The sequence below is a fragment of the Macrobrachium rosenbergii genome, chromosome 43 (genome assembly GCF_040412425.1).
Source record: "Macrobrachium rosenbergii isolate ZJJX-2024 chromosome 43, ASM4041242v1, whole genome shotgun sequence".
NCBI classification, from domain to species: Eukaryota; Metazoa; Arthropoda; class Malacostraca; order Decapoda; family Palaemonidae; genus Macrobrachium; species Macrobrachium rosenbergii.
In genome coordinates this window covers 54,976,625-54,997,518 of record NC_089783.1, presented here as the reverse complement: position 1 = coordinate 54,997,518, position 20,894 = coordinate 54,976,625, and the positions used below count along the sequence as shown (strand labels likewise).

The 20,894-nt window shown below is 37.4% G+C and overlaps 2 protein-coding genes across 4 annotated transcripts in view; one reads left to right on the top strand and one right to left on the bottom strand.

The window, feature by feature from the left end:
• LOC136828943 (uncharacterized) overlaps window positions 1-20,894 on the bottom strand; it is a 149,124-nt gene that overhangs the window by 75,433 nt on the left and 52,797 nt on the right. The window contains exon 4 of one of the 2 annotated variants that reach the window (XR_010850259.1): window positions 18,416-18,537. The gene's annotated coding sequence lies outside the window, so the exon portion shown is untranslated. Of the gene's footprint in view, window positions 1-13,480; window positions 13,976-18,415; window positions 18,538-20,894 lie in introns of those variants that run through there. The other variant, XM_067087327.1, reaches the window with a different exon arrangement.
• LOC136828945 (sodium-coupled monocarboxylate transporter 1-like) overlaps window positions 1-20,894 on the top strand; it is a 116,385-nt gene that overhangs the window by 53,143 nt on the left and 42,348 nt on the right. Inside the window, exon 2 of one of the 2 annotated variants that reach the window (XM_067087329.1) lies at window positions 640-693. The exons of the other annotated variant lie outside the window; for it this stretch is intronic. The gene's annotated coding sequence lies outside the window, so the exon portion shown is untranslated. The remainder of the gene's footprint in view (window positions 1-639; window positions 694-20,894) is intronic. 2 annotated transcript variants of the gene reach the window in all.

Sequence of the window (20,894 nt, the reverse complement as noted above, 5' to 3'; positions counted from 1 at the left end):
TCAAAGAGTCTGAAATCTATGGCACTGTGACAATATTTCTTAGAGAACGTGTTTCTCACATTTTCAATTATTTCTGCTCAGCGACATTTACTCTTTTATTTCTTTAATCTTTTTGTAATCTATAGGCTATTACCGGACGATAACGAGGGTGACAATGAGACGTGATAATAATGCTAGTACCATTACGATAGCTCCATCCAGATTTACTGCTATTGTTAAGGATGCCAATGATAACGCAGAAAGAAAAAAAGGAAATGGGAAAATAATGAAATGTTTTATAGACTATTTAGTCAACATAGGAGTAAGTTCTAAATACCAAGTAGCTGTTGAAGTATTTAAGAAGTCCAGTGACTTCTCGGATTTCTTAAATGAACAGATGAAAACATGAGGAGAATTTCGAAGAGAGAGAGAGAGAGAGAGAGAGAGAGAGAGAGAGAGAGAGAGAGAGAGAGAGAGAGAGAGAGATCCACATTTAAACCAATATAATTACTTGTTGACATTCCTTAGCGTGCAAGTGTGATTTCAGAAGAGGTTAGCGTAATCTACATATGCTTCTCAGTGGATTCAGACTTAAGATTCTAAAAAAATTTCGCGCTCCAGTGTTTTGAAAACTCAGTTTTGTTTTCGTTTCTCTTGCAGGGAGTGACGGGACGCCCTTGTAAAGGGGGGGTTGAAGATCAAAGGTTGAACCAGGTAAGCCTTCGATAAAGTCGCCTAAGAATCTCCAACAATTCTTTCAGCTTTCTGGTGGGATATTTGTAATATCTTTGCTTTCATTTCGAGTGAATGAATGATATAACCAAATATATATATATATATATATGTATATATATATATATATATATATATATATATATATATATATATATATATATATATATATATATATATATATATATATATATATATATATAGAGAGAGAGAGAGAGAGAGAGAGAGAGAGAGAGAGAGAGAGAGAGAGAGAGAGAGAGGCAGGCCTATTGTTAGGCATGAGTAACACGGACGGGATCATTCGTTTTTAGTTACTGCGCTCATTATTATATTTCTGTCTTCTTCGTTTTCATCAATCTTCGCTTATACTTTGATGATTTTTCCTTCTTGATTTTTTCTCCATCATTCATATATATAATTATATATAATTATACTTATCTTCTCGAATTGTTTTACTCCATAATTCATATATAATTATTTGTCCTCTCAAATTGCATCCCTGCCACTTGCTCTATTATTATATAATTATCCAGTGTTCTTTGCTTACCCATCTATCACTCGCTCCCTCTTCTTCTTCTTCTTCTTCCTCTTCTTCATGGGCAAGAAAAGGGCGTGATCTCATTTCCCTGCAACGCGTGTGGGCACCGGCTTAGAAATAATTCTCGATTTCCCTCCTCTCCCGTTTCACGGGCACCGCCCATTCGCTTATTATACCCCTTCCCCATCGACACCGCACCTGTCAGACAAATTAATAGAATACAGAATATAGGCCGAGGCCAAGCGCTGGGACCTATAAGGTCATTCAGCGCTGAAAGGGAAATCGAGAGTAAAGGAGGTTTGAAAGGTGTAACAGGAGGACATTTTCAAAGCAGTTGCACTCCGAAGCAATTGTTAGGAAGAGAATATGAACGGGGGTACAGTAAAAGGAACGAAAGAGGTTGCAGCTAGGGAGGAGGAAATTTTCGAAGCAGTTGCACTCCGAAGCAATTGTTAGGAAGAGAATATGAACGGGGGGTACAGTAAAAGGAACGAAAGGGGTTGCAGCTAGGGGCCGAAGGAACGCCACAATGACCTTCAGTAATGCCAAGGTGTTATCGCTCACCTACTTGGAAACCAGTTTGGCCAGGTGTGTCGTATCGTGTGTACGCTTTCGGCTACACAGCTTAAAAAAAATCAATAAAAAAGTTAACAATAGAGAAAAAGTGGTTTTGCAAGCCATCAGTTATTGTACAGCTGATGCTGCGAGCTTGGGGCTATTCATCTCCATTTTTAGCAGTCATGCAACCTTGCATTCTTCCTGAGATTCGCGTTCCTCACATGGATATTGTCTGCTTCCCAGTGCATTGGTTCGTTATGATCCTCATAAATACTGCCGTTCGTTTGGTTTAATATATATATATATATATATATATATATATATATATATATATATATATATGTATATATATATATATATATATATATATATATATATATATATATATATATGTATGTATGTATGTATGTATAACTGAATCACGAAAATATGGAACGTGATGAATATATAACTAAAGACAAAATCCATAAGGGAAAGAGAAACACTGGAGTGTTGCGAGGCCTTTCGACTGTCGTCCTTTACTTAGCAGACTGAAGAAATATAAAAATAAGTTTACAGAGAAAGCTCAAATAAATGACAGATGGGGATTACAAAGGAAAAAATATGTACCTGGAATCCAGGTGAGTGTGTATGTGTGTGAGTGAGCGTTTGTGTAATTTATGTGTGCACCTACTCACACACAAACACACACAATTCAGTCAACTCTTGAATCTGTATACGATGACATTTAATAACATCAGCAGCTCAGCAGAAGGAATGACCGGCATCATGAGTTCAAGGCCAAACGAGCCTTCACTCTGAAAACAGCCTAGCCCGCCTGCCTGCGTAATCTGTTGTGATCATATCAAGGTCGTTTCACCTCACCAAGGTCTCCGGCGGAGGAGCGGTAGGACATGGCGTAGGAGGGAGGCTCAAGAAGCGGATGAAGAGATTGGATCACCTGCACACGATGATATCTGCTCATATTTTTCATGATATACTTTTCCATATTTTCCATCTTTTCGGTGCGGTGTCATGGTCACTGTCGTCTACCAAGGTGGCAACCCTTTCCTACTGGTTCCAACCCCCGGATTAAAGAGGAGGTTCAGGGATCTTACAGACCCAAGGAGTCTCCGGATTAAAGAGAAGGTTTGGGGATCTTGCAGACCCCAGGAGTCTCCGGATTAGAGGAGCTTTAGTTATCTTACAGACCAAAGGAGTCTTCGGATTAGAGAGGGGGTTCAGTGATCTTACAGACCCAAAGAGTCTCCGGATTAAAGAGGAGGTTTAGGGATCTTACAGGCCCAAGGAGTCTCCGGATTAAAGAGGAGGTTCTGGGACCTCACAGACCCCAGGAGTCTGATGCTAGAAGCAATGGCTCTTAATGGGGATTGAGGTGTTAACCGGGGGTGGGGGATGGGCGACTTTAACGAAAATTTGACATTTATCGTAATCATCCGCTTACGGAGGGGAGTTCATCTGGGGCGCTCGTGGAACGATTTCTTTGCGAAAAGAATGAAAGAGAGAGAGGAAATAAACTTACGTATTGAGCAACTTCTTTTTATTCTAAACCGTCCCTATTGTGTAGGAATGCCGGGAGTGCGACGTGAAACGTTATGTTTATTATTATTATTATTATTATTATTATTATTATTATTAGCAGTAGTAGAAATATAGTAGATCAAACCAGGCAAACACATCAACATATCGCTACCGATGTGACTTTTCTGTCAAGAATCAACGTCTCCTAAAAACTCACAAGAAATGCTGGCACATCACAATTTGTTCATATCATCATCATCATCATCATCACTAAACTCCCGCATCAAAAAATCAACAATATTTATGCAAAACTTCGGCAGCTCTCCGAGCGATAATGTTATCACCGAATTATTCCAAGATTATACGCTTCACGGCTAGACAACAATAATATCATACAATTTTCGGGGCAAAGTTGCTTCTGGGCGGCTGCGGGAAGCGCCAAGTAATCACAGCCTTTGGCAAAACAAAAAATAGTGGTAACTGCTTGTCAGGGCTGAACGCTGAGGGCTTCGGCCATCTTGCGCTGGTTCTGTCAATCCTTACTTAAGTTTGATTGCTGTCGGATTCGACAATATATCTTGCTCTCTCAATAGTAACTGTGTATATATATATATATATATATATATATATATATATATATATATATATATATATATATATATATATATATATATATATATATATATATATGTATATATTATATATATATACATATATATACATATATATATATATATATATATATATATATATATATATATATATATATATATATATATATATATATATATATATATATATATTATATATATATAATGTATATATATACGTATACATATATAAATATATATTTACATATATACACACATATCTATATACTGTATATGTGTATATATATATATATATATATATATATATATATATATATATATATATATATATATATATATATATATATTAGTTTTCAGCCATCGTGGCGCTAGATGAAGAAATAAAACAATTTTAGTCGTGCATAAAGCTGTACAAATTAAATTTGTTTTATTCATGAGAGAGAGAGAGAGAGAGAGAGAGAGAGAGAGAGAGAGAGAGAGAGAGACTGACGGGGCCACTGACGGAATGCGAAAGGTATACCTACATCCAAACAACATGGAAAGTCTCTGTATATACTTGTGCTTTCTTATGTAAGCAAATCATAAGAAGATGAATCGCATGAGCCCCCACTAGGCTCCATCCAGCCTCAAGGGCCAAATCTTGTCTGCAGTCACATTTTTCTCTCGGCTCCGCGGTAACATTATTAGGAGTTGAATACTCCAAGAGTATCATTTTGTTGTTGTTTGGAGTTCGTTCTATTAGAGGTTTAAGGACGCGCTCTGCACTTGTTTTTACTGGGTTGCATGCGAGGGAATGTGAGACAAAATGTCTGGGGGTGTCAAATCGCGCGTTTATATTTTTGCTGTTTACAGCTTATGAAGCGCACACACCTCCTCGTAAACTCTGATTCCTTTGCGCGTTTGTAAACGTATGTGTGCACGCGCGTACAAATATCCATACACACACACACACACAATATATATATATATATATATATATATATATATATATATATATATATATATATATATATATATATATATATATTATACATAATGTATGTGTGCATGTATCTATATATTATACATTTATATATATATATATATATATATATATATATATATATATATATATATATATATATATATATATATATATGTATATATATATATATATATATATATATATATATATATATATATATATATATATATATATATATATATAGATATATATATGTATATATATATATATATATATATATATATATATATATATACATATACATACATACATATTCAGTATAATATACCTGACGTGTCTACCGCTACAGAAGAACCCTATTCAAAAAAAGACAATTAGAAAATAGAAGAAAAATCCACCAAGAAACTAAATATAATGATATTATAATAAGCTGTCCCAGAGACATTCTCCCACACTTCTTACTGGAAGCCAATTCCTCCTCCACCCCTCCAGCCGCCCACTTCCTGTGTACTTCTTAATCACACCCCAGCCAAACGTACATAGAAGGCCCGTTTCCGCCGCGGGCGGTGTCGTCGTCTGCTGTCAGTAACAGAGACAGAGGTTAATAACCTTAACGTAAGGATTCATCAGTCAGTAAAGGTAATATCACGAGAACTTGATAATCTTTCTGAATGAAATGCAGTGTATCTGTGTACTCTGTCTGTGTAACAACGTTAGTCCACAGCAATCATTCAGGTATACACAATGAAGACACTCTGGTCAGATTTTCGGGACAATAGGTGACTTTCCAAGTGTCGGGACCCACTCGACCCATTTTTTACAATGTCGTCATTTCTGGAGGTACGAACACACCAGTATTTCAATCGTTATTATTCAAAGCTAACTGTATCGCTAACTACCTACTTAATTTTCTAACCTATCTCTTATTCAAAATTCATTTACATCATCTCTCTCTCTTAAACTGCGCAGGTAATGGCTTCATCAGCGTCATTTCTATTTAATTAGTTGCTCAGATCAACTGGAAAATTGCCTTGTCAAAAGCCACCGGACTTTTTTTTTTAAAGGATTATTAAGAACAATTTTGTCAGTTCTGTGGAAACTATAAAAATTTACACGTCCATGACAGGATCTCCACAGAAGTGTCACAAAGATACAAGTTGGTCCTCTAGATGTGATAGTATTCCGTTCCATTTTGTACGGGATCTTGTGCTTTCTTAATATGAATCCCTTCCTTCTAAAACTTTTCCCACTCAATCTTAGACTAAATGCCCTTGAAAACTGATCCAGACGCCGCCCTTGTCTCCCAAATTCTGTGAGTCTCAAAAGACACGTCAGAAGAGACATCAGTCTGTGTTGCACCAGACAACATCTCTCAATCTTCCCGGCTTAGTTCATGTTATTCATTTTTTTTTATTATTATTTATATAGGTCATGTTATCCATTTGGTTCTTTATTATTATTTATAATAATTAACAGAAGTAACAAAAAGCTTAACAAATTCAGCTTGCTCTCCCTTACTCTCTTACGGCTGTCTTGGGAATTTGTCATTCTGTTATTGCTTAATGCCCTCGCCTAACAATTCCGCTTACTCACTTACGACTGTCTTAGGAGTTTGTCATTCTGTTCTTCTTAATGCCCCCGTTTGCTCTCTCTTACTCTCTTACGGCTGCCTTGGGAATTTGTCATTCTGTTACTGCTTAATGCCCTCGCTTAACAATTCCGCTTACTCTCTTACAACGGTTCCTTCTCATATCCTTCGCGAGCAGTTTGTGACTGGTGCTGTCAGCCTCCAACGAGCAACATAATTTATGGGTCATTTCCTCTCCCAATGGATTCAGATTTAATAGGCGGCCTCTTTCCTCGCAGCAGCCGGGGAAGTTATTTTTTCATTGTCAACCGCCTTCGACTTCAAGCAAGCGACGTTTCCTAATGTCTTCTACAGTAGTGTCCGGCCGTCAAAAGTCTGCACCGAGGAGTTTATACTTTGTTTGCTATAAAGGTTCAGATTTTGAGTCCTGCCGGTTCGAAACGCATCCTATGCATGCGCATGTCGTCATGATGCATGCATATGTGAACAAGCTCAACATTTGATTTTATGCAATAGGAATAATCAATTGCAACGGTGCTTTCCCATTGTCTAGCGTCATGCAGCATCTCGTCGCTGCTGATCGACGATAGAAAACTGGCTCATGATTCATCGCTTTTAGAAAATAACCGTTCCAGCTGGTTCTGACCGAGTTAGCGTATACGCGTATGCATATATGCATAATGATGGTATACATATACATAAGGGGGCCTTCAGATGCATGAGTATATAACCCACACTATGCCGTGGGCTAGTTGATTTAAGATCGTAGCCGATTGCTTCTATGTGCTAGGGGAATCTAAGGCTAGTTTTCCTATGCCTATGAAAGAATACACAATAAGAAAAGGAAATATCTATCGAACTACAATTTTCATCTGCTGGTATTATTGCAACTTGTGCAAAGTCAGATGCAGCGCCAGCAGTCTAAGCGAAGTAAGAAAAAGAAAGACCAAAAAAGCCCTATTGCAACGTCTCTGATCATTCTCATTCTTCACCGTTATTCCAAGAAGAAGAAGAATGAGGAGGAGAAAAAATGACAGGAATAAAAAGAACGAAACAGTTGTGCGGCAACAAATCTCCATTGGCGTCATTCTGGTCCCATTTGTTCTTTTCAAGTTCCATTAGCATCCCCTTAAGAGGGCGATACCCAGCGTGCCCGACGCGGGGTTGGCACTCTTTATCTGCTGGGTCGGGAGGTCGCCTTTCCCATGGGGAGCCCGCAAAACGCACACTTACAACACGTCGCTCTTGTTTGCATGATTAATAGACGACATCAAACACCAGGGGCGCGCTTGTTTCAGCTGAAGCGTGACATCTCGCCCATAGCAAAGGTTTAGGCAGGGTATGAGCGCTGACAGGTCTCCGACCAAAACAATTCTTCTCCGAGGTCAGGTCCCAGTGAAAGATTAGGAATGAACTTTACTTTTCGCAAGGACGCGCTTGTTCGTCGGACTAGCCGAATTACCCTAGACAAAAGCGGTGCAACAAGGGTTATGAATTGCTAAGTGGGCTGATGGACCGTGAAAAATTGTGGGAAGAAACAAGAGACTCCGGCTTTGAAATTATGGAAATTCACGAGCGCCCTCCCTTCGCGTAGGCTAAGTTAAAAAGCATCACCCTGTTGAATCTTTGGTAACTAGTTGGAACTACTAAAGACACAATCTAATTTGAACTACCAGAATTTAGCAAATGAATCATTCTAATGTTATGTATATTTATACACATAAGAGTACACACATATATTATATATATACATACAGTATATATATATATATATACATATATAAATGGATGTGCTTGTGCGTATGTGCCAACATAACTCTGAAACGCATTGAGCAATTTCAACCAAACTTGGTATACATGACTTATTGTCTAGAAATCAGCAGTGTGGGGTGGGGGGGGTAAGACATTACTAGCACCAAAGGGCACCAATGGGGTGGGGTGGGAACGCTTCCCTGAAACGGGGCTGGTTCTGCCCGTAGACTTAGTAACTAACTAAACTTGACGAATTTATCGTGCCTAATTTCGGTATACATATGACTTACTATATGGAAAAGAATCATCACTGGCACCAAACGGCACCAGCGGATTCAGAAAAATTTCATGGGGACACCAATTTTCATATTAAATAAATATATGTATGTATATATATATATATATATATGTATGTATATATAAGTAGAAATTATGAAATGGACAGCAATCGCCTGTTCCGTCAGGAAATACCGAATCCATTATTGTTATCATTAAGAGTTGATACTATTATTTTTTTCTAAAATTTTTATTATCATTTCTATAACAGATTTTTTATTTTTTTCCCATTTTTATATTTCTCCTTCATGTTATTGTTATCTAAACCTTCAATATTATGATTTTGTCATTATTTTTCATGGGGGAGGGGGCACGTGCCCAGGTGTCCCCCCCCCTGGATCCGCTAGTGCCAAAGGGAGTGGGGGTGAGAGAGAGAGAGAGAGAGAGAGAGAGAGAGAGAGAGAGAGAGAGAGAGAGAGAGAGAGAGTAGAGGAGGTGTTAGAGAGAAGAAAGAGGAGAAAAGAGAGAGAGAGTAGAGGGGATGTTAAGGAGGGAGAGAGAGAGAGAGAGAGAGAGAGAGAGAGAGAGAGAGAGAGAGAGAGAGAGAGAGAGAGAGATGTTATCAGCTGTCATTCAGAGTTATCCCAGGCAGCACCGGGTTGGTCAGCTAGTGTATGTATGTATATATTTATATATATATATATATATATATATATATATATATATATATATATATATATATATATATATATATATATATATATATATATATATATATATTTAATTTGGTCCCTTGCCTCTTCGACGAGAGAAGCTTTGTTTGATTCAAAAGTGAGCAGCATTTAAAGTTCATGGTAAGTAACCGAATGGAGTTGTTACCATTATCATCATTATATTCAGAAGATGAAACCTTCTCTTAAGGAGCAAATCCACCAAAGGGCCCACTGACTTGAAATTCAAGCTTCCAAAGAATAAGGTGCTCATTAGAAAGTAAGAGGAGGTCAAGGGAAAATTATAGAGAGAGAATTACAATCAGCACAGAGGTCATCAGGCTAACAGTCTCAACCCAAAAGATTGGTTGAGAGGAGACACACTTTTAGGGTGATGAGACATATGACGAATATATATATATATATATATATATATATATATATATATATATATATATATATATATATAAAAGGGAGCTCATAGAAGGGCCAAAATGTGGGAAATAAAAGCTATATTTCAGAGACCAAACTGTCTCTCTCCTCAGGCAAACAGCGAATGAGAAAAAGTTACATTTTGGCATTTCTATGGGCTCCTTATATTTGATGGAATTGTGTTTCAACAGAAAATATTTCACAGTCATACATATACATACATATATATATATATATATATATATATATATATATATATATATATATATATATATATATATACATATATACACATATATGTACAGCGTGTTTCATCACTTTCGATGTTGAAATTACCCTAAAACCAAGGCGATGAAATTCCACTTAATCTATAAAACATCTATCGCGCTTTCATCACATCCTAAAGACGTCTGAGGACTTCGGGATTTCATAAGGAACGACCGAGTCCCCAAATTGCCGCCGACAGCGAGGGCAGTTCCAAGAAAGGTGTCATTCGCTTTTATTGTGACAAAACGTCTGTCCATCAAGAGAGGCTTCTCTGTTGCTGCCTCCGGGAGTAGTAGTAGTAGCAGTGTTCAAGTAGCTTAACCAGACCACTGAGCTGACTTTCAGCTCTTATAGGGCTGGCCCGAGGGATTGCAATAAATTACAGTATAGGCTCACATTCTCATACTGTCACACATACACGCAATAAATACATTTACTCATGCTTCCACACTAAAAAAGGTATATTAAATTCATAATAAGTAATATTTAAAATAAATTTAAATTTATATTCGACATATTCTATGTTTTCGTGCTTTTATCACCGGCTTACTTTGGGAGTTTGCACGACGTATTCATAAATAACAGAAGATATGTCATGTAGAGACTGTAGAAAAATACCTCATAATTCTGTTTTTTGTATGTTTGTGTTTGTGTTTGTTCATGTATATGTTACTTTTCATCCGACTGCTTTCTGCCTTTCATAAACACTACATCTAGGCGGAGTCTGACCTCATAAATCAAATTTGCTCTTGAAAAATACGAGCTCTGTCGCTCCGATGCCGCAATTTCTCTCTAAATGGCAGTTGCTATATCGCTTTATATAGTCTATTAGAAATGTTGGTATCTCTTTTGGTAAGCTTCGTATTTTCTTTTTCTTTTTTTTTTTAAATCCCAGGCCTTGCTCTAATTAGACACTTTCTGACGTTTCTCAAGTACTTCCAGTTTGTTAACTGGTGGCCTAAGAAACAGATAAGGCGCCTGTCCTCTGAGCCTGCAGGAATTTATTTCTGGTGATAGAAATTCATTTCTCGCTATAATGTGGTCCGGATTCCACAGTAAACTGTAGGTCCAGTTGCTGAGTAACCGATTGGTTCTTAGCCACGTAAAATAAGTCTAATCCTTCGGGCCAGCCCTAGGAGAGCTGTTAATCAGCTCAGTGGTCTGGTAAAACTAAGGTATACTGAACTTCTGAGCCTACAGAGACCCAAGAGGGCTTTAATATAAAAAAATATCGCTTCCTCCTCAGCCGTCGTTCCTGATTCCTCTGTTATCCTTTATCTTACACTGCCCTTAACACTCACCATTTCGACCTTTATATTAGAGCGTTCATTCCCGCGGTTCTTCCGCACATTCCGGCGTCGTCGGCTCCGGCCTCTTCGCTTGCTACATTCAGGCGCTGACTCCAATCTTTCCCGGACGTCTTCAAACTAAATATTTACGGGGGGTGCGTCATGGAAACGAAAAAGCAAATCAGTCTCTAAAAGGTCAATTAATTCAGATTTACTGCCGTTCTGGGAAGAGCTTCGTGGGGGGAAGAGGGGACTAATGTTATCTTTCAATTCTTCTCAACGACTTTTGTTTTAATAAACAGACCGAGACAGATCGAGGCTGCTTATCTATTTCCTGTCACTGAAAGGGACTTGGGTGTTGGTGGACTGCTCTACTTTTGAGACGAAATATACCACTCCAGAACTAAAATAAAGGGTTAACTGATTGTGAGAATGCAGGTGGCAGAATATTCCTTGTGCCGGACTAAAGCAGCTGGTTTACTCTCAAGCTCGTGACTTCCACCATACTGCATGTGTGGGCTTGCGTATCCAGCAGGGTACCTTATCCTCCACAATCTAAGTTAGAAAAGTGACAAGTTCACTCCTCAGTACCGCTCTAGTCTCGTCGACGCTGTAACCTAGATGCCATTAGAGATTAAGCTGGTAGTGCGTCTGCTCATAATTATATATTCACCAAAATACTGAATTTATTCATTAAAAGTTCTCTGATTGCGAAGATAAAATAAACGCGATATTTCCAGTGCCCACAATGATTTATTTTTGCGCTATGGTCGTCTACAGAAAAAATTAACATCTTTAGTAACATTACTGTATTGAAACTGTAATAATATATAATAATTTTCTGCACCTAGTTGAACCATGAATAGGTGAAACGGGATACGGTCGGTTGAAACCAGCCACAATCAAACGAGCTTTCAAAAATACATTACTATATTACCGTAAATATTTATGTTCTTTTTTTTAACATATTCAGTTTTGAAGGTAAAGACCTCAGCTGTCTGTCAGATTTCTGGGTTTATCGTCTTCTGGGATTTCCTCTTGGACGTCAGATTTTAAAGTCAAAGAAATTTGTTCACTATTGAATTCTGCAGATGATATTCTTTTATGAGTTTCAAGTTTTTTCTTTTAATTATGTAATTGATATATACATATGTATATATATATATATATATATATATATATATATATATATATATATATATATATATATATATATAATATATATATATATAATATATATATATATATATATATATATATATATATATATATATATATATATATATATATATATATATATATATATATATATATATATATACTTTTTAGCAGACGTTATACACAATGTAAAATGCACAAAAATCGGGATATGTTCCGAAGTGTTTCAGACATACAGAGAAAACCTGAACTATGAGCAAGCTTCATCCATCATTTTTATGATGAAGCGACTGAAATGGGCAAGGCTACCCAAATATTTGCCCACTGTAAGATAGGAGTGGCCATAGACTTAAAAAGCGACGCGAAAAATCGCTCAAATAACAGACGGAATGCTGCTATTCCATTTTACGAAATGCAAGACTGAGAAACACTGATCAAACTGGCTGACAGTTGAATTGCCCAATTCCTCGCAGAACAGAATGGAATAGAATGTAGAATTTTGGCCAAGGGCCAAGCGCTGGGACCTACGAGGTCACTCAGCGCTGAAATGAAAATTGAGAACAGAAAGGTTTGAAAGTTGTAATAGGAGGAATACCTTGTTAGGTTAGAGTGGAAAGTCAGATGGAAGCAAGATAATATGAAAGGAGGTACAGTAAAAGGAACGAAAGGAGTTGCAACTAGGGGCCGAAGGGACGCTGCAAAGAACCTTAAGTAATGCCTACAGTACACCGCAGAAGGTGCACTGACGTCACTAACTAACCCCCCTACGGCGAATTCTTCACAGAATCTGTGGGACTACAAGATCTGACCTGCACTGTGGCAAGTCACGCAGCTCTGAGAGCAATGGAGAAAGTATTATATTACGAAAAGCGAGAGCGCGAAGAAATGAATCTTCGTTCTAAATAAATAAGAAAAAAATATGACTATTAATGCATTCAAATCCTCCGTCGCCAGTCCCTGTTTACATGCAAAACACGAGGGAGCAATGGAAATGCAACGGATTCTCAGGTGAATAAACACTCGACCAATCCCATGTTTACCATGACTACACAAAGGCAGTTTGATATATTCGCATAACTAACAAATGAATTCCAAGGAGCCTCACCTGTGGAATCCTAATTAAAAGGAAGTATCCGAGTGGTCCTTTTCATTCTCCCTCCCACTTGCTCTGTGTAGCTCCATCTTTGCGCTCCTCAACTAGAATCTCAAGTACTTGTTTACTCGTGAGTCCTCTGCTATTGCCTCGCACGCTCTCAATTGATATTCGGGGCTTGGTCACACTCTCTTTTCGGCGGAGGTACTGCTTATGGGGGCTCCTTGGTCTCCGCCATACCTCATCCTGGCAGGCTACAGAACTACAGTACTACTGTTCTTTGCCTCTGTCTTGTAGTCAGAACAGTATATGCTTTACTAGTGTTTCCCTTTCATGATCCCCGTGTCACTTTTGACGATGCACAGTAATGTTTCTCAGTATATAATGTCAACTGACACTGCGACCGAGGTCTGCAGTTGGGAAAGCAGACTTCGTGATAAAACGCTTTCCTAAGAAAACAGGACAAGATAGAGAACGTCTGTGACACTGGCGATAGAGCTTTTACATATCATGCCAAGAGGGCAATTTGAAGAAAAACGAGGCGCATGCAATTATGGCAAGCATAACTAATGACCTTCAAGATCCCCCAAGATTAAATAAAAGCTGTCCCTTAATACTCGGGGACCCATCATCGTCTTTTATTATCCCCAGAGAGCCAATTAACCTTGTTTCTTCAAGACTCGATACAGAGGGGGTGCTCTTGACGTCCTCTTATGGCAGGCCGAGAGAGTTATCGCACTTCGGCGCATCCCTGTGGCATCTCTAGTGTCACGGCTAAGACCTAATGGAGATAATCCTATAAATAAAGGCGCCGTGGATTTGACTACGTCAAAAAGCATCTTGTGAAATATTTCTGGTCTCGTCTTGCAAGGCGTCTGCTCGATGTCACAATCTGTTTGTCTTATGAAGTGTCTTCTCAGACCTAAACATTTTATAATATAAAAAAAACTCTCTGAAGTTCCACTTGGGTTATTTTGTATATTGAATCTTCTTTTTCCTAATGCTTTTAGCACTTTTTTTTACGATTGTTTTCTTAGATTAGTAAGGGCATCGGTCAGACTTGGCTGGAAACTCGGTAATCCAGTCGAGTGTCATGACGAGATAAGTAAGACTGATATACCTAATAAGTTGAACTTCTGTTTGACGCACGTTTCAGAGAATACGCGCTGACTAACTAATAGAAACCTGACGAGAGAGAGAGAGAGAGAGAGAGAGAGAGAGAGAGAGAGAGAGAGAGAGAGAGAGAGAGAGAGAAAGCTAATGAGAACAGAATCCTGCGCACCCAATTTCTCAAGGGACTGAAGTGCATATTTTGGCCTGCCTTTAAACTTGGAGTAGGCCTATAACCACAGATTTTTGGCCTGCCTTTAAACTTGGTGTAGGCCTATAACAACAGATTTTTGGCCTGCCTTTAAACTTGGTGTAGGCCTATAACCACAGATTTTTGGCCTGCCTTTAAACTTGGTGTAGGCCTATAACCACAGATTTTTGGCCTGCCTTTAAATTTGGCGTAGGCCTATAACCACAGATTTTTGGCCTGCCTTTAAATTTGGCGTAGGCCTATATCCACAGATTTTTGGCCTGCCTTTAAACTTGGGTTAGGCCTATAACCACAGATTTTTGTCCTGCCTTTAAACTTGGTGTAGGCCTACAACCACGGATTTTTGGCCTGCCCTTAAACTTGGTGTAGGCCTATAACCACAGATTGTTGGCCTGCCTTTAAACTTGGTGTAGGCCTATAGCCACAGATGATTCGTCAAGCTTCAGTTTCGATCGACAACTCCTTGCAATAAGCTCTCTCTCTCTCTCTCTCTCTCTCTCTCTCTCTTCAGAAACACACACACACACACATATGCAAAGGCCTTGGCTATTTTCAGCCTTCGCTGTTGAATAAAGATGTGGGATTCTCATCGTCGCCGCTGTATCTGGGGTAACACGTACGAGATGCTATCATGATTTATGCTTTCGAGAATAATAATTTTCTTCTGAGAATGTCTTTGATCAAATGAAAGATTACGCACGTAGATTCATATATCATGAACACGAAAATAGATATATATAATATATATATATATATATATATATATATATATATATATATATATATATATATATATATATATACATACATATACAGTTATATATATATACCTGTATATATATATATATATATATATATATATATATATATATATATATATATAGAGAGAGAGAGAGAGAGAGAGAGAGAGAGAAAGCGTGTGTGCTTGTGCATACGAAACTGTAAAGTACGATAATTTACTTCGATAATTACGCCACTTTTCTCGGAATAACCGCAATTCTTTTTCCTCTACTTGTTATTAATTCATCTTTCATTGTTTTTTGTCCGCCTGTTCGTCTTGCGGTCGAAATTAATTTTTTTTTAGTTCCAAAATTACAGATCCTCTTCTGAAACATAAAATGACCTTTTTAACGCTTGCATCAATACACAGAGATTCCTTCACTGAACCACATTATATATATATATATATATATATATATATATATATATATATATATATATATATATATATATATATATATATATATATATATATATATATATATATATATATATATATATATATATATATATATATATATATATATATATATATATATAAGTTTAACCAGACCACTGAGCTGATTAACAGCTCTCCCAGAGAGGGCTGGCCCGAAGGATTAGACTTATTTTACGTGGCTAAGAACCAATTGGTTACCTAGCAACGGGACCTACAGCTTATTGTGGAATCCGAACCACATTATACCGAGAAATTAATTTCTATCACCAGAAATAAATTCCTCTGATTCTTCATTGGCCGGCCGGAGAATCGAACGTGGGCCCAGTAGAGTGCTATCCGAGAACGATACCGACCCGTCCAATGAAGAACTATATATATAAATATCCATTATATATAATTTATATATATATATATATGTATTATATATATATACACATTTTCCTCCTAACACGAAAAATACCCAGGGCACAAGGGCACGTCAAAGCTGATCCTAGTTGACAAGTCTAGAAGAGACAGAAAATTCGTCTTGGAAGAACAAGAGCCAATTTGACAGGCAACCTATCATGCCCTATTCTAACCCTGGACGAAGATAAAAAAAGAAAATCTTAAACAAATCTTACAGGCTACGTAAAAAAAAAAAAAAAAATTAACATCTATGTCTCTTTGCCTACCATCCTCAATAGAAGCTTTTTACGAGTCATTCAATGAAACGATAAGAGAGAGAGAGAGAGAGAGAGAGAGAGAGAGAGAGAGAGAGAGAGAGCAGAGATCGTGCTCCCAAAACGCCTTATTTGGGGACTTCCTTCACGGCCTAAAAATATCTGCCGTGTCCTCATTGTACGGCGGGCCTTTCTCGAGAATTCCCTCGAGACCAACTACGCTCGAGAATTGTTATGCATTCTTTTGTGTCGTCACAGACATTTAGCAATTCCCTCGTGCAGACGTATAAATATGCTCGACACACACAAACACATGTGAACACAATATATATATATATATATATATATATATATATATATATATATATATATATATATATATATATATATATATATAGAAGTATCGAAATAATCAACACACAATCACGTGTGGAATAGAAATAAATTTCTGACTCACATCAGGATCGAACCCAGGTCTTTCAATTGTGTGGCATAGTGGGCAGCGCCCTTGCCTTTCAATTGAAAGACCTGGGTTCGATCCTGATATGGGTCAGAAATTTGTATGTATATATATATATATATATATATATATATATATATATATATATATACGTGTATATATATATATATATATATATATATATATATATATATATATATATACACATATTTACATACATATACAAAATACCAACACACATTTATATATTATACATATACACACATATAAAATATACATATAAACACATATATATAAATAATATACACGATATGACCTATGACCTGTCGAAGGTCCAAGTGACACCACCGATAATCCGAACGGTAAATATTAAATATTTCCGTTTTCCATTCCTCAAATACTAAAGCCCCGTTTTATCGGAAAATCTGCACTCGCTACAGATTGCCTGTCCATCGACCTCTTCAGTCAGCGAAGTGTCACCCTAACAGAGTATGTGATCCCAGTGACCTTGATTTTAATCGCTTCCAGGAATAAGAAGGAAGAATTTGAAAGTACCACTCTAAACGATTCCTCTTACTTCATTCTAAAATATTCAACATTAAAAGAGACGACGGTACTGGCCTCTCAAATATTAGGGGTGACCGTCTTCTCTTATTTTTCTCCTTGACAGGAGAATTTGAAAGTTAAAGAACGACTGCCAATAATTTCCTCTGTAAAACTGAGTGGTGCGCTTTGTGTATTTCCAATTTTTATATGATATATGCATAAATGTATGTGTCTGTATGTGGCTAGGTAAGCGTGAACTCGGACAGTATGTTTACGCGTGATAAAAAAAAAATAGTATTTGAATGGCATCTAAAAATAATAAGAAATAAAAATCAAGACTTCTCCCCCGAGATAAAATCCTTTCCACGATTCTCCAAAGCCCTTTCTCCCTGAGAGAAAAGCAACGCACCTTCGAGACTCTACTGACCCGTAACGTCCCATTCAAGACAAGAGACTGACTCCACCCTCAGTACCAGAATTGTCAGTCCGAAAGTGAACGAAGAAGACAAAAAACACGAAGACGTATGTTTGGGTTGAAGAAATGGAAATTACGGATAAAATACTTTTCCCCAACAGCATCCAACCTTTCATTCATTAACTGCTGAATGAAGGATGGCCCCTGTGCAGAAGCCTACCGCCGGATTAGCTCGTTTAATCACCTGCACAAACGGTTCATCGCTATAGCGAGGAGAAATCGTATAAGTAAAACAACAGTAACACCTGCAAGCAATACGCCACTCACCTCTGGATTAAGACCCCTGCACTCAAATACGCCTGCTGGTCCCGTGATCCAGCACTTTCTAGGAGTTCTTCTCCTTATATAAAATAATTTCCTCATGGTAATGCTCTGCGTCAAGCTATTACCTGTAAATGAAATAAAAAAACATCATTACAAGACATATGCATTTAAATTCATGTGCAGCTTCAAAACCTTTTATTTTGTCATCGCAGCGGGGTAGAAATAATTCATAATTCAAAACCAAGTATAAACACTAGCGACTGCTACACTAAAATGTTTTGTACTAGACATTTTATTCATTTCAATTTCTGGCTGACTTTGTTAGCTGAGGTTTTGGTCGTAGTTAAGAACAGGATCTGAAAATGTGACTGTATTTGAAAAGCATAAATTGGAAATATTTGTCTATCATCTATCTATCTATACATACATATATATATGTGTATATACACATGTGCATGGGTATGTGTGTATATATACATATACATGTGTATGTATGTGCCCATTAATAAAATTATACATAAGTATGGCATACAGAATCTTAACTTTTCAAACTTGTCAATTACCGCTGAGGAATTTGTCTACTCCCCCCCTTCCTATAACTCATATATATACATATATATGTATGTGTATATACACTTGTGCATGTGTATATGTATATACACATATACATGTGTATGTATGTGCTCATTAATAAAATTATACATAAGCTGGCATAGAGAATCTTAACTTTTCAAAACTTTGTCAATTACCGCTGAGGATTTTATCTACTCCTCCCCCCCCCCAACTTTTCTTATAGAGTTATAGGAAAGAGGAATGCAACTTCGCATTCCACACTCAATCGCTTGCAAGATATTCTCCCGTGCCTAAAGAAGTGTTGCTAGGAGCAAGAAATTTATCATTTTATACAACAGCTTAGCATTCGCCTTTAGAGGATAACTCCCTGTCACGCAACTCGATTGTAATAACCTCAGTCACATAAGAGCATCTCAAAATATGAAATCATGTCAGTTTTAACTTGAGTTTCCTTTATATACATATATATATATATATATATATATATATATATATATATATATATATATATATATATATATATATATAGAAATATGAACGTACAACTACGTGTGGAACAGAAATAAATTTCTGACTCACATCAGCATCGAATCCAGGTCTTTCAAATGAAAGACCAGAGCGCTGCCAACCTATATATATATATATATATATATATATATATATATATATATATATATATATATATATATATATATATATATATATATGTGTGTGTGTGTGTGTGTGTGTGTGTGTGTGTGTGTGTGTGCATGTGTAAGTTGTTGTTTGTGACGTATTTTTCACACGCATTTTTCTACTGAGGACTGATCACCCAGCCTTCCAGTTTCTCAGCAAGTGTTCGGGGGTGAGGTTTCTACGCCCACTCCTATATCTACTGTAGACCCAGCGGACGGTATCACGCTAGTCAGAGATAGGTTGGGCACTAACCCCGGACCTAGCAAACATGAGCAGGGGGCTGGGCTACACTATGCCACTTTCCCCCCGACAAGGGCAGCTCCAGAAAACAGTGGAAAACATCAGTCACTGCTTTACCCATCAGTTTCCGAAACAGGAAGGAAATCAACGCGCAGAAAACTAACATACCTACCCAAAAGGATCATCATCAGGGTATTAAACTACCTTACACCACCCGCTGCTCTATTCAGCTCTATTTTGAACGTACTCTCTCACCTCCCAGACATTAATACCCTTCCGCTCTGAAGTCTCTTTCACATTATGCCTCAGGCTATTTCTAGATCTTCCCCTCGACCCTTCTCTGAAATTACCGAATTGTACATACTTATGTCACCCTGTTGTCCTTTTCTTTCTCTCTATTTATATGTATATTATATAATACATATATATATATATATATATATATATATATATATATATATAATATATATATATATTAGCTGACCAACCCAGCACTGCCTGGGAAAACTTTGAATGCCAACCAATAAACTCATTTTCACTCTCTCTCTCCAACTCTCCTTCATGCTTTCCCTCTTTCTCCTCCCTAACACCCCTTCTACTCTCTCTCTCTCTTACACTGCCTCTCTCTCTCTCTCCTATTAAGACAGTTGCTTCAATTACAATGACAAACATTTTTGACATTTTATATTTCACCCCTTCTCACCCCCCATTCCTATCAGGGCTGAACTTGGAATTGAGGGCATCGGGAGTGTCACTATTCATATCAGCGACCTCGAAAACTATGGATTAGACACTGACATCTGTTGTTTTTGGTTATTTTTACAAGTCACCCCCACCCCCTTTGGTGCTAGTGATGTCTTAACCACCATAGTATTCTTATTCAGATAGTGAGTCACATGTCATATACTGAAATGAGGTATGATAAACCCATAGAGCTTATTTAGTCTGTAAGTCTACGGGCAGAACCAGCCCCGTTTCAGGGAAGCCCTTCCAA